General features: G+C 41.2%; 1 protein-coding gene across 1 annotated transcript in view; it reads left to right on the top strand.

The window, feature by feature from the left end:
- Nucleotides 1-13,840, top strand: part of LOC103763444 (glypican-5) — a 360,042-nt gene that overhangs the window by 76,662 nt on the left and 269,540 nt on the right.

A 13,840-nucleotide genomic window follows, 5' to 3' on the forward strand; every position in this document is an offset into this window, starting at 1 on the left:
AACGAGTAAGTGTTTCCCTGGCATGTGGGGACATTCTTCAGGAATTGCTCTAAGGGTCTAGAAAAGCAAGTTTCTAAATAAAAGCAAAGAAATTAACTTTCACAGATTTACAGTCCCTTTACTTTTGTGTTGACTGAGACATCAGGAAGGTAGTACAGGTCTATAATAAGTACACCCATCCTACAGAAGCTGGGAAAAGAGCATGAAAAAATTCAAACTTAGTTGACAGCCTTTATGTAAGTAAAGGATAAAAATGCACTTAAAGCAGATCCACATAAATAATTGCAGCATATGACGGGCAGGTGTTCTCTCAAGGTGTTGAAGATTAGACCAGAAATGACTGAAATAACTAATGATGCAGCTGACTACATCTGGTATGAAGTTCAACACAACTGTCAATGGAAAAAAAAAAATGTAGCAGTGTGGCCTTAAGCAGGGTAAAGACTAATCTTAGAAATGCAGACGGGTTTGCCTGTCTTGGAAATAAAGGAATTCTTGCAGAAAACAAATAAGAAGAAAATGCACAAATCAAAAAATTTAATTACTGTGCAGAACTCTGGTCATCATATTCACATAAGAGAAAAAACAGTCTAGAAGGTCTACAGAAAGAGGCTGTGGCAGAGGGTATTCTAAACTAGGGAAGTGTTTTTATAGGGGAAGAATGCTTGTGTGCTTGCAACCTTCCAAGATCCCTAATATTGCAGCTGTCTACTGTAGAACACTTGACTGAGCCCAGAGATTTATGATCAGTACGATATGTAGATTATAAAAAACCCCAAGCACTTCCAGTAATCTGATAAAATTTCACTGGATATTGCTCTGTTTATGTTGCTTCAGTTGTCCTTTCCTTTTCATGAATGACACTCGTGTCTGCTGGTTTATCTGACATCCAGGGATAAATACAAAAAATTTCTAAGAAAAGATTTTTCCAGGTTCTTGAATAGTGCACAGCAGGCATTGGAGCCTGCTTGCATTGCAGGTCTTCATGGTGATAATGTCTAGTAGTGTCACCATGTATCTGTTAGGGCAGTGTAAAACTTGGAACATGTAATGAACAGTGTTCAGGCATCTGCCCTTATTTTCACTTGTAAGTTGTTTTTATATGAGTCTAGAGAGGAACTAAAAATCAGAGTACATTATTACTGTATATTGACTTTTTATGACTATAGATGGATATCTCATATCATTCCACAGCTTCATTGCTGATTACACAGGAGTAATTAGGAATCAAGTTCAGCTTTCTGACTACTAGCAGCAAAAGTGGTCTGACATATTTGTTGTGATATCTGATGCTAAAGCATAACTCTGCATTGCATTTGTCAGCCTCATAGTTCACATGCACTTGTTTAGCTTACTGAGGGGTAAAATTCGTAATCCAGGTGAATATTGGATAATGGTGGATGAACTCAACGAGTGTGTTGCTTTCAGGTGACTTGGAAGTAGAATTCTCTCTGAAGCATCTTTCAGGCTCAGGATTCTCTTTAATGATGATTCAATTAATTTTATTTGGGACTTTTTCCATTCCCTAGCAGTATGTTTAAACATTTTCCTTCTTTCATTCAGAATGAATTCAGAATGCGCTGTTGTGTTTGAAACTTCATTAATTCTTTTTTCCCCAAAATTATCTTTTATCTTGTCTCACTGGTGAGATCTCCATGAGCAAAATACGTGTTGTTTTAGGGACTGCTCAGTAGGATGGCAAAGATGTTTTCTGTTTTACGATAAAAACTGTGCCAGTGTGCGTTACCCTCAGCCCTTTCAATTGTCAGCAGGGTAAGATTGTATTTGGAACATAGAGCATGTTTCACTATTTGAACAAGCATTAATCTGATACTGATTTAAAGTTTTCCTGATTAGTTACAGAGGATAAACATTATTTAGAAAATTGAGCCTAATTAAGCTGTATTTCCCTCTCTGAAGAAACGGAAAAGAGTCCTCAGCTTCAGGATTTCCAGCTGGAGATGGCTTCTCAGAATCCAGGCTTGGACTCTCAGTGACACTGGGGCCATTTGATTTGTATTTCCTGCTTGTTTCACTTATAGGATTATTTTTTTCCCCTAGAAAAGATAATTTCTCTTTTCCCTTCAAAAATATGTGGAGATCTTTCTCGATCCATGCAGTGTGCTCTTCAGCTTCTGCAAAAGTGGAGATGTTTAACTTACATACAATTTCCATTACAAATACTGTAATTGATTTCATTCAATTATAAATAATCTATGGAAAACTCATCCAGGAAAGCAGAGCACTCTTAGTAATTTTCATTTATCCTGAGGCAGCCTAATTAATGTACCTGCCCTTTTAGGAAACATTTTACATTTTTAATAGACAGTATGGCTAAAAATTAGGGTTCTTTTTTTGTCTTGCTTCCTGCCTGGATGATAATGAAAGTTAGATTATGTTTTCTTTAAAATGGAGAAGGGGTGAAACAAACCAATAAAGCACTTAGGGTACTTTGCTCAAATGAGGTGCAGTCAATTGATATTAAATTTAAAAATAAAAATCCTATTTGTATGAAGAGTGCATAACTTCAGGAGACTGGCCTCTGCTGATCTCGTCCATTACAGCCAGGAGAATTGCCTGATTTGCTGGGATAGCATCTGTGAAAGGTCACCTTTAAGATATTGGTAATCTCTCCTCAGATTTCTGTGGAATGTGCTGTGCCATTTGTTCAATGATACTGGCTGGTCTCCAGCTTACTTAACCTAATGTGGGCCAGTCCCGCTCTGCAGCATCAGCAATCACTGTCATCACTGCTTTCTGCTTGGGCTGCTCAATCGTATTGTCTTATTGGTAGAAGCCCTTCCTTATCATTTTGAGACTTTTTCTCTTGCTTTTTCTTTTTGTGCCTTTGTGTGGTCTCATTTTTCATGTGCTCAGTCTACCCTCTTGCTGTACAAACTCCATACATCCTTCTGGATTCTATTTTTAAATTTTACTTTCTATTCAAAGTGAAAGTAAAATACCCTCAACTAAAAATGTGAGGAAGAGGAGAGGCAGTTCTGCCGTGGATGTGGCCACTGGCACTTCAGGCAGGTAGATCACCAGGCAGAGTAACAAATGCTGTCTGTGCCCACACTCCCAGGTCCCAGTGAGGTGTTCTAGTTGCTTGTGTAGGGCTAGAGAGGGCTTGGCTTTCAGCCCATCTCGAGAGGGACAGGGGTCATGTATGGGGACAGATACGGGAAATGGAGGTAGGGAAGATTTCTGTTGGATCAGAAATGGTTGGAATCTGACCAGTCTCACTAACTGTAGGTCTGCACCTCCAGTAATACATGGCACATATCCCAGTGCTTTCAGTTTTGGGCTTCAGTGAGGCTTGGTCATCTTTCTCCCACAGTGGCGCTGCTTCCTGCTCTGGATCCAGCAGGCACCAATGATCTATGGGATGGGTTTCCTGCTGGACAGGTGGGCACTCACGAGTCAGTGCCCTGCTCAGATTTCCTTTAGCTTTGACAGTTCATGGTTACACAGAGATTCACCTCTCCTATCTGTGGAACAGAATATACATCAGAGGAGTGTTCTGAGGTTTGATAGCAAAAGGATGATTCTTTCACTTCCTAGATTATCTAAGCATCTGAGATGCATTTGCTCACACAGGTGAGCAAATGACCCTGCGTCCTCTCTGGCACTGGGGACTTGTTCCTTGTCCCACAGCGTGCTCTGTGCTGTGCAGGTGGCTGACAGGGATTGTGTGTATTGCTGTGCTTGGGTGGTGCTTCAGCAGCCAGCTGTGGGAGCTGCCAGCCCTGGGATTGGGTGCTGTTATCCATGTCTTAATCCCAAGGGCAGTGAGGCCATTGGCAAATACCTCTGTGCGTTGGGGTTCCATTTGTCAAGGGTAAAGCAGAGACAAGATTTTCAAAGAAACAACATTTTATGGTCTGAATTTCCCATCAGCTGTATAGAACTTGAACACTTAATTACTCTTTCTTTTAAACACACTTCCCAGGTATTGCCACAACTTCTGCTCCTCATGTGGCTTCTTGTGGAACTTGCCTGCCCTCCCACATGGTGGAAAATGCAAAGGGATGTGTATTAGCAGAAATATTTAGGATGTGGGAAGGTGTGTGTTTCTCTCTGTTCTTGCTGCAAGAAGTTCATAAGCATAAAGTACTTATCTTGTTACTAATGTTATAGTGGCTGAAAAAGCATTAAATGAAGAGAATGTAAAAAGCCACAGACCTGATATTTTTAGAATGACCAACTGTTATACAAGAGCAAAGTCCAACATATTGTGTTTCATGATTATAGGAGTAATAAAAGCAAAAGCTAATAAAAGACTTAATAGGGATTATAAAACCAAGATATGATCAGAGATTAAGCATTAGGAGGAAGCAGAAAGATCTGCCTTGAGGCAGTTAATTTCTTGGAGACAACCTTACAAGTTAATGTGATAAGAGTGATGTAAAAAAGCGATAGAAGAATAAACTTTGGGAAGAGGAGCAGATAGAGGCAGGAGAAATACAAGAAGGGAGGGGTGTTTAAGATGCAAGATGCTTGGATTTGTAGGAGTGTCAGGAAATAGTGATTGTGAGAGAAAAAATCTGATGAAAATCAGTGACAGTCTTTCCATCGATTGTGAAGACATGGAGGAGAAGGATGGATAATACTGAGATCCACTAAATACCATTTGTATTTTAAAGGGAACTGGTTTAAGGTTGTAATGAAAGAGACTCTCTGATGCCTGTTTTTGGCAGATCATCTGAGTATTGTTTCTTAAAAATCTGTGTGGTTCAGAAGAAATGCAAGAAAGGGTTGGGAAGGTGAAAGCTTGTTGCAGGGACTGTTGACCTTGCTGACAAAGAAAACACAGACAAAGGAGTGGGGCTTTCCATGTCTGTCCAACCATTTCTGCCATGATTCTTTGCAATGAGGGATGTCATCCATCAGTCTCCTCCCATCAGTGGTTTTAGAAATTTGGTTCCTGTTGCAAAGCAGGTAGTCAGAAAATGCCCAACAATCCCACTGTCTTATAAATTTTCCTCCCTGAAGGCATTTTAAAATGCATTTCTCTCATTGTTTGATACATCACTGGTAATGTTTTGATTCAGAAATTGCTCTTGCTGACCCTTGTAAGGTGCTTTGCACTGGCTAAAGTGGTTCTTTTTCAGATGAATTCAGGGAAGGCCTATAGGCACAGAGATACCTGAGCCACTTAACCTGAAGGTGGAGAATGCTGGGAGAGCTGGAGAGCTGAGAAGCAATGAGAAGTGCAAGACAGGAACAGAAGCACTGAGAGAATGTCTAATATTTGATTCTTGCAGTAATTTTATTAAATAGTTGTATTCTGGTGTCATATCTTGAAAAACAAATGGAGGAGGTTCTGTGATTTGTTCAGTAATGTTCAACAAAAAGTGAGGGATATAGGTGTAGACAGAAATGAGGATTATTTTTAATTTTTGGCCATTCTTAGTACAGTACTCAAACAGCACCTCATTTTTAGAGGTAGATTTTAGTGTTCTTTGCAGGCACATATGATGCAGCCTCTGCACATACCTTCAGCCAACTGGATGTTGCAAGGATTTGTTTAATGTTGCATTTAACCAGAACAGATGATCCCTGCTAGAAATCAGCATATAATACCTTTGGATTGAACAAGCAAACTGCATAGATATTTTCTAGGTTCAGTTTAAAGATGGAAGGGGGCATCTGCCTGTGAAAGAACATACTTGGTGTGTCCTGGAATGCCTGTGTTACTGTGGTGGGCTCGAGCCAGAATTTATAGGGGACGGGCCTTTTGGGGAAATCAAATATGAAATTCTTACTGTAAGTTTTCTGATAAAAATTCAGCAGTGGATGGAAGGCTTACAGAAAATAATTTAGGTGGTCTTAAATTATTAGTAATGGAGAAGGAAAAAAAAAATCCTGAAAAATAAAAAACTGAGGATCTGTTAAAATGGTCACCTTTAGGTAAATAACAGCTTAGAGAAAAGAATGCCAAATTTGCAGCAGCAGGAGATTGATGTGCAATAACCCTACAAATTTGAAGAGGAAATGGCAGTAGTGTGAACAAAATAACTTTGTGCTGAGTGACTTCACAGCAACAAAGAGTTTCTGCCAGTCAGTAATGAACTGCTTGATTAATGACATTGAATGGTATCATAAAACACTCCTGGAGACTTTGGAGAACACTCAGAACTGAACTCAGGTCCTTCTGTCCTGCAAGTTTTCCAATTCAAATTATTGATAGCAGCTGTCAATAAGTATAAAAACTGTAGTTAGTAGAGATTAAAGCAATATATTCAATTCCTTGCGGTTAGATTGCTGAAAATAACTGTAAAAACGGACAGGGAAAGTTACACTTGTGAAATATTTACACTGGAAATGCTATTTTAAATGACATTTTGCTTTTTCTAAGTGCTTAGCAGCAAACCTCCTCTGAAAACAGAAAGTGGAGAAAACTTCAGCTCCGATGAGGTTTCTGTCTAAGATGTCAGAGCAGCCCTGTTGAAGCTGGTCTGATGTAGCAGCAGAGGTGATGCTGAGTGACACAATCACTCACGTTGAAGGCATGTCCTTGTACATTTTGTTCTTGGGAACCGAAGTTACATGAATGTACATAAGGTTCAAATCCCTTGGGAATCCAGGGACAGAAGGAGACCTTTTAGGAACGGGGAGAATTGCACTGAAGGCACACCTTCTAACGTAATGACTCATTTCTGTGTGAAAGGTAAAAGAATGGCTTTCACAGGGGTGTAAAACATGTAAAAATAGGTCTACATTAAAATTTTAATTTATTTCTCTTGGGCTTTATACTCATTAAGATGCTGCTCTCATGGTCAGTCAGGAGTGAATTTTTAAAAAGGAGAAGTGGAGCTATGTATCTGAAATCAACTGAATTTCATGGAGTATGAGCATCTAATTCTTGTAGTCAGCTTTATAAGTCTTACCACGTGCTATTTGCTTGACTTAAAAGCATTTTGACACTTGAGTACTGTAGAAGTATTTCTGGAAATAATCATCTAAATTGTTTAATGTATTTGCCTCATTTCCATCTGTTACAAAAGTCCTCTGGAGAATTAGAGCTCATGTAGTCTTGAACAGCTCTTCAAGGGGATCCAAGGAGCTTTCTGGCCCTTGTTGGTTGATGACAGTTCTCCTCCATGCAGGTGTTTGATACCTCAGAGTAGCCTGATTTCCTGACGTTAAGGATCATCTCATCTGCAGCGATGGAACTGCTTGAAATTTAGTATTTATGTCAATATGAAGTAAGTTAAATTGAAATACATATTTCCAAAAATCTAAATTATTATCAGTTGGAGCAGGAATAAAAACCATCACATCATTACAATTGAGTTGGCCTAAGATATTTACTGGGTATTATCCAGCTGTCATGTTGTTTGACTAAACATGTGTGTAAGAAGTTGATTTTACAGAAATTGTATGGCCTTAAGTTTGCTTTTGCAGAAGCGATGATTTATTTGGATGTCTCTTCATACCCAAAGGCCATCACAAGTCCCATCTTGCCTGCTGACTTGCTGATACTGCTTAACCACACTGTTAACAAGTCATAAATCTGTAGTGAGATAAAAAGCTCTTTTCTGCCTGACGGAGCAGTATTCAAGTTCTACTTCCCATTCCCTGGATCTTGTATTTTGTGTAAACATGTAACCTAAAGGGTTTATGTTAAACATGGATATCAATGGAATTGATGGATATACCTTTTTACCTGCTTTTGATCCAAGACCAGTTTGGATTGTGATTAACCATTTGTGGTTAATTACTGTGATTAAGGTTTTGGGAATGACAGTGACTTGGGGCTGCTGCCTTTTGACAAAGGCTTCTATCTTTGAGATACAATCAAGCTATAGTTGTTTGGCCTAATCTTACTGCTAAACCATTTGTGGAAAATGTGTCAGGTATTTGTATATGTTCGTGTGGTCCTAGAAATGCTGTCAAGTGTTTTCAGGAGATGTGCATGCAGATTGGTTCAAAACAGATGATATTCCACATGATTAAGGTGTTTCTGCTGTGTTGCCCAGGCCTATCCTAATGTATGGTATAGGGCCAGCAAGTTACCCAAATGTGGAGAGTAAGGATAGCAGGTTAAATATAAACCCAAGAAACAGTAACCTGCTTTCAGAGAAAGAGGCCTAAACAGTGTTGTAAAAAATGAATTTTAAAAAAAATCATTCCCTTTGCATTATGGCTACCATCTGCATTTAGGGAAAATAACTCAGGTGTGATAGATTTCTGAAAGGTAGATGTTATTACTTCATTGTTGTTTTCTTTAATGTTAAAAACAGTGATACCCCATTGATGTTAATTCTAAAAACATGCCTAGAAGGGCATGGTTGATGAAGCAGGTGTTTTTGGCCAGGGCAGGGGTGTTAAGCCTGTCCCCTCTGATGTTCAGTGCTATGAAGACTAACACGAGTGTTCACAAGCACATAAGCACATGTGCACATGTTGACATAGGCAGCCCAGTGCTTTTCTTCATACCTTCAAATGAAACTACATCTGTTTTAGGGTGTGGATAACCAGCTTAGTTCTAAAAGTTTAGTTCATGTAGCAGGTATTTTTATTTAGTAAGAATGAGCTTATTATTTCTGCTGTTGATTTGAGTTTAGTTTTTCTCAGAAGGCTGTTATTGGCAGGATATAGGCCACTTTTTCTCAAAACAGCTGCTTTGCTTCATTTTGTTTGTCAAACTGAGGCTCTGGAATTTTTCAGCACCTTAGAATTCCTGGAGGATTACGTCCTGGGAGCTCTAACACCAAGTGTAATTAAAATAATAATGAAAAGTAAACCGCAAAGTTGTAACCTGTGTAAAATACGGTGAGAATGATGCTCATTTTCACCCCGAAGTTGAAAATGCTGAAGTATATCCTCAGTTGCAATGTCTGTGTCCTGTTTGACTTTGGCTCAACGCTGTGTAAGTAGGAGGATGTGCCCATGGCAGGATATGAGCTACAGAGTACAAGGCCTGTCAAAGCCATAATCATAAAGCTGCCAAGAGACACAGCCGTAATTTCCCAAACCCAGGGCTGTCACTGAGCACTCTCTATCTTTCTTGGAATACGATTCTGGTGTCAGCGCTTCACCATTATTAGAGTTGAAAGATGAAGGACATCAATATGGTAAAAGTCCAGGATTTTGCTTGAAGCAAAGCAATGAATGGTTGGGATAATATTTATGGAAATGATGATGCTCAAGATCACAGATGATGTGTGCTTAGTGTTTCAGCAAGTTGTGTACACTTTATTAATCGTTTCCACTTCTTTCTTTTTTATTCTGTGCACTTATTGTAAGTCTCCCCAGATTGCGGAAGTTGTCTGCTGAAATCGAGTGTTTTCTATTGCAAAATCCATTTAAACTACAAAAGAGAAATTAGATGTGCAGGTTTTTTTCATGAACCTGACTTTCTGTATTGTGGTTTGTTAAATATGATAGATTTTGTAGCTGCAGTGCTTTAGAATTTTGGCACTTGTGTTTGTTGTGGTTAATTTTTGGTCTTATAAATTAACAAGGCATCAAACAATGAAGTTGGAGTGTTGCTGGGTTAGGTCCAGTCCCTGGTAAAAAATGCAGCTCCAGCATATTGGCAGCTCTGCTGCTTGTTATTCATTGTAAGGCATCTGGCTATGGGAGTGTTAGATGTTTGACAGCATTGAATAGATTCCAGTCAGCCATACAAACTACCTCCAGTGAAGTGGAAAGGACCATAAAATTGTTTTAGCAACAGCTAATTCTCCTGAGTCTTTTAAGGCTTTTTTCCCCTTATTTTTTCTTTAACCATTTCCTTGCCAGTAGAGGATTTGCCAATTTAAGCAGTAAATGTTCTCAGAGTGATTTTATTTTTTAAGATTAGTTAGGAGAGCTCTTCACTGATTTTGCACTTAGCATAGTTTAGATTTTGAGGAAAAAATAACATCCAAAATATATATTGTACCTTTCTTTGAATATAAAAACTGAACTATAAAGAGACTTACAGCACTGTTTTATTTTCTATAAATAAATTCCAGTTTTGTTTTTATCAGCAAGGCATTTGGATGCTAATCTCTTGATTTGTAGGTATTTTGTTTGATGTCCCTGTTCACCTTTTATATGCTGCAGTGCCACGCAAGCTTAGTGCTGCAGGGTGCTTTTACAAACAGCTCGAGGACTTGTCTTTCAATGTCCAGCTGAAGATGTGTGTTAAATGCTATCTTTCCTTTGAATTCCTTTGAATTTTTTTTTTCTCCTAAGTAGCTTAGTCGGTGGATTCAGTGTATGAAAGAACATAAAAATGTGTCCATTACCTGTCAAATATTTTATAAGAGCTAGTTGCTTCATAATGTGCTGTGGTTCAGTCATGAACTGTAGTCATGTCCGAGAGACACAGTAACAGTAGCTTTGGAGTAAGCTTTTGGTATACCAGAGGAAGATGGAGAATGAGGAGCTCCTCATTCTCCTCATTACAGCTTCATTGAAGGGACTTACAGGCACTTGGGTGAAATGTTAAGTTTGTCCTTTTGTCTTAGTGCAAGTCTTCAACCTGCTGACAGTAGATGGGCAGTGAGATTAGAGTGAAAAGCTGGTGGCCTCTCTTGTCACCTGCTGCCCCAAAAGAGGCTGCATCTTGCCAAGACCTCTGTCTTGTACACAGGGAAAAATTACATATTTCGTCCAACTGAGTACCGACTTCTCTTTTCCTCTCCTGTTTCCCAGTAATTATTCAGTTAGGTTAATGTTACCTGGAAAAATTGAGAAAAAATTGTCATTACCAGCATTTGTAGCCGGGAGATTTAAACTACAGGGAGGACTGTTCCCTGCTCAGACCAGCTGAGACCAGCTGCCCTGTGAGGCCTAATCGGCTGATCAGGGGGTCCAGCCAAGGTCATTGCCAGGAGATTTAAACTGCTCCAGGGAGCACAAGCAACCAACAGTGGGCAAACAGGGATGTGGCATGGCAGTTCACACAGGAAGGGCACAGCCACCCACGCTCCCAGCTCTCTCTGGTGGGTTATGAGGTACGTGTGTGGCTGTGGGTATTTTTAGTTTTTATTTTTTTGCCCCCTGTAACTCCACTAGACCCAGCCAGTGGTTTCCAAACGAGTGAAAGCTGTTGCTGCTGCTGTCAGGGGGAGTGTGCTAACCCAGGCAGAACCCCCAGGAAGGACACAGCTGTCCAGATCACTGGCTGCTCAGAGTGTCTGAGCCTGGAGTCAGTACCAGAGGAGTGCGAGAGACGCCCGCATATGATGCGAGCAGGTTGGATGATTTGCTGTGCTTAGTGGCAGAGCTCAAGGAAGAAGCGGAGAGGCTAAAGAAGAATTAGGGAGAGTGAAAGGGAAATACACTGGTGTGTATTTTTGACCCCAAAAGAAGTCCAGCAGGAGATGGTGAAGCCCTGCCCCTCCTGCCATCAGGCAAATAGAGCAAACCAAGTAGATGGGAGGGAATGGAAACAGATCCCTGACTGAAGAGGTAAAAGAATCCCCTCCCGACCCCCATCACCTCCTGTGGTTCCCTTAAAGAACAGATATGAGGCCCTGGACCCAGAGAGTCAGGCAGAGGGTAGTCAAGAAGAGGATCTGTCTGGAGGGTCTCCTGGTTCCACCCCATCTACTAGACGGATTGAAACCACAGCTATAAAGAAAAAAAGAGGGGTAGTTGTAGTAGGGGACTCCCTTCTGAGGGGAGCTAAAGGCCCTATATGCCGACCGGACCCATCCCACAGGGAGGTCTTCTGCCTTCCCAGGGCCTGGGTGAGGGATATTAGTAGGAGGCTCCCTGAGCTAATCCAGCCCTCTGGTTATTATCCACTGCTGGTGGTCCAGGCTGGCAGTGATGACATTAATGAAAGAGGTACCAGGCTAATTAAAAAGGACTTCAAGGCACTGGGTCGATCAGTTAATGGCTCAGGAGCACAGGTGGTGTTCGCCTCAGTTCTTGCAGTAGCAGGGATTAATGAGGAGAGGAGTAGGAAAACCTGTCTTATTAATAGGTGGCTAAAGAATTGGTGCCACTGGTGGAATTTTGGTGTTTTTGACCATGGGGCAAATTCTATGGTACCCAGCCTGCTGGAGTCAGATGGGCTTCATTTATCTAGCAAGGGCAGAAGGACTCTAGCCCAAAAGTTGTCAGGGCTGATCAGAAGGGCTTTAAACTAGGTTTGAACGGAGAAGGGGTTGAAATCAGGGTTTAAACCAGGCTCTCTAGAGATGAGCTTAAGGGTGGAAAGCCTGAGTTAGAAGTGAATTGAGCAGCCCAGCTGAAGTGCATGTACACCAATGCACGTAGTCTGGGTAACAAACAAGGAGCTGGAAGTCATCGTGCAGCAGGAAAGCTATGACATGGTCGCCATCATGGAAATGTGGTGGGATGACTTGCATGACTGGAGTGCTACCATGGGTGCCTACAAGCTCTTCAGAAGGGACAGGCAAGGTAGGAGAGGTGGAGAGGTAGCTCTATATGTTAGAGAGTCTCTTGACTCTGTAGAACTCCAAGTCAGTAACGATAAGGTTGAGTGCCTGTGGATCAGAATCAGGGAGAAGGCCAACAAGGCTGACATCCTGGTGGGAGTCTGTTACAGACCACCCAACCAGGGTGATGAGGGTGATGACTTTTTCTACAAGCATCTGGCAGATGTCTCAAAATTGCCAGCCCTTGTTCCTGTGGGCAACTTTAACCTGCCGGATATCTGTTGGGAACTCAACACAGCAGAGAAGAGGCAGTCTAGGACATTCCTAGAGTGTAGAGAGGATAATTTCCTGCTCCAGCTGGTAAATGAGCCTACCAGGGAGGGAGCCCCGCTAGACCTTCTGTTCACAAACAGAGAGGGGCTGGTGGGAGATGTGGTGGTCAGAGGCCATCTGGGGCACAGTGACTATGAGTTTTCAATACTCAGGGATGCAGAGAGGGCCATCAATAAAACTTCTACCCTGGACTTCCACAGGGCAGATTTCGGCCTATTCAGAAGCTCTGCTAGGGGAGGTTCAGGTTGGATACTAGGAAGAAAGTTTTTATAGAGAGAGTAATCAGACATTGGAATGGGCTGCTCAGGGAGGTGGTGGATTCACCGTCCCTGGAGGTTTTTGAGACTGGATGTGGCACTTAGTGCCATGGTCTAGTAACCACGGCGGTGTAGGATCAAGGGTTGGACTTGATGATCTCGGAGGTCTTTTACAACCTGGTTGATTCTATGATTTGATCTTACAGTAAAAATACCAGCTATGCTAGGAAGGCATTGGGCAGGAGCATCAGCACATGGCGCTCGACTGGATCAGGGCTGGAATGATCAGGTTGCGTGGAGAGATGTAGAGCACAGCTTGGAAACAGGAGCTTGGTGACTCATGGTGTGTGTGCCCTTCTTCTGTGGTAGATGAGGTGAAAGGCCCTGGTGATTTTGTTGTTATTCTTTAGGCTTTTGTTAATTGTAATGAAGCTTTACTTATTTATTTTCTTCTATTCCATCTACGCAAAATCTTCACTGATTTTTTTTCTCTAGTCTTCCTATGTCTGTATGAACCAGAGAATTCAATGCAGTCTGTAAGGAGAAATGGAACTATAAATCCTAGTTACTGAATTTTTTGTGCCTGTGTTTATAGGATATGACCTGCCTTTTCCTTTAAAGACTTGAGGCCTAGAGAGAGAGCTGTGGGCCTTTTAAGGCCCTTGTGTGCAGAGCCAAAGGCTTCCTGCAGCCACAGGACCAAGCAGAGCAAACAGGCATCTGCCCTGACTAGCAGATCTCCTTTCTCTTAAGGGGATTCTGCTCAGAGTAAAATTTGGCATTTATATAGAAGGAAAAACACACAAATTTGTTGTCTGTGATCTCAAGCAATGTCTGGGCTACCTCAAGTGTTGGCTTATGTCACTAACTGGAGATGCCATAAAATACCTGATTTGTCAAGTT

The sequence above is a fragment of the Manacus vitellinus genome, unplaced genomic scaffold, assembly GCF_001715985.3.
Source record: "Manacus vitellinus isolate BGI_N305 unplaced genomic scaffold, ASM171598v3 scaffold_60_pilon, whole genome shotgun sequence".
Taxonomy (NCBI): domain Eukaryota; kingdom Metazoa; phylum Chordata; class Aves; order Passeriformes; family Pipridae; genus Manacus; species Manacus vitellinus.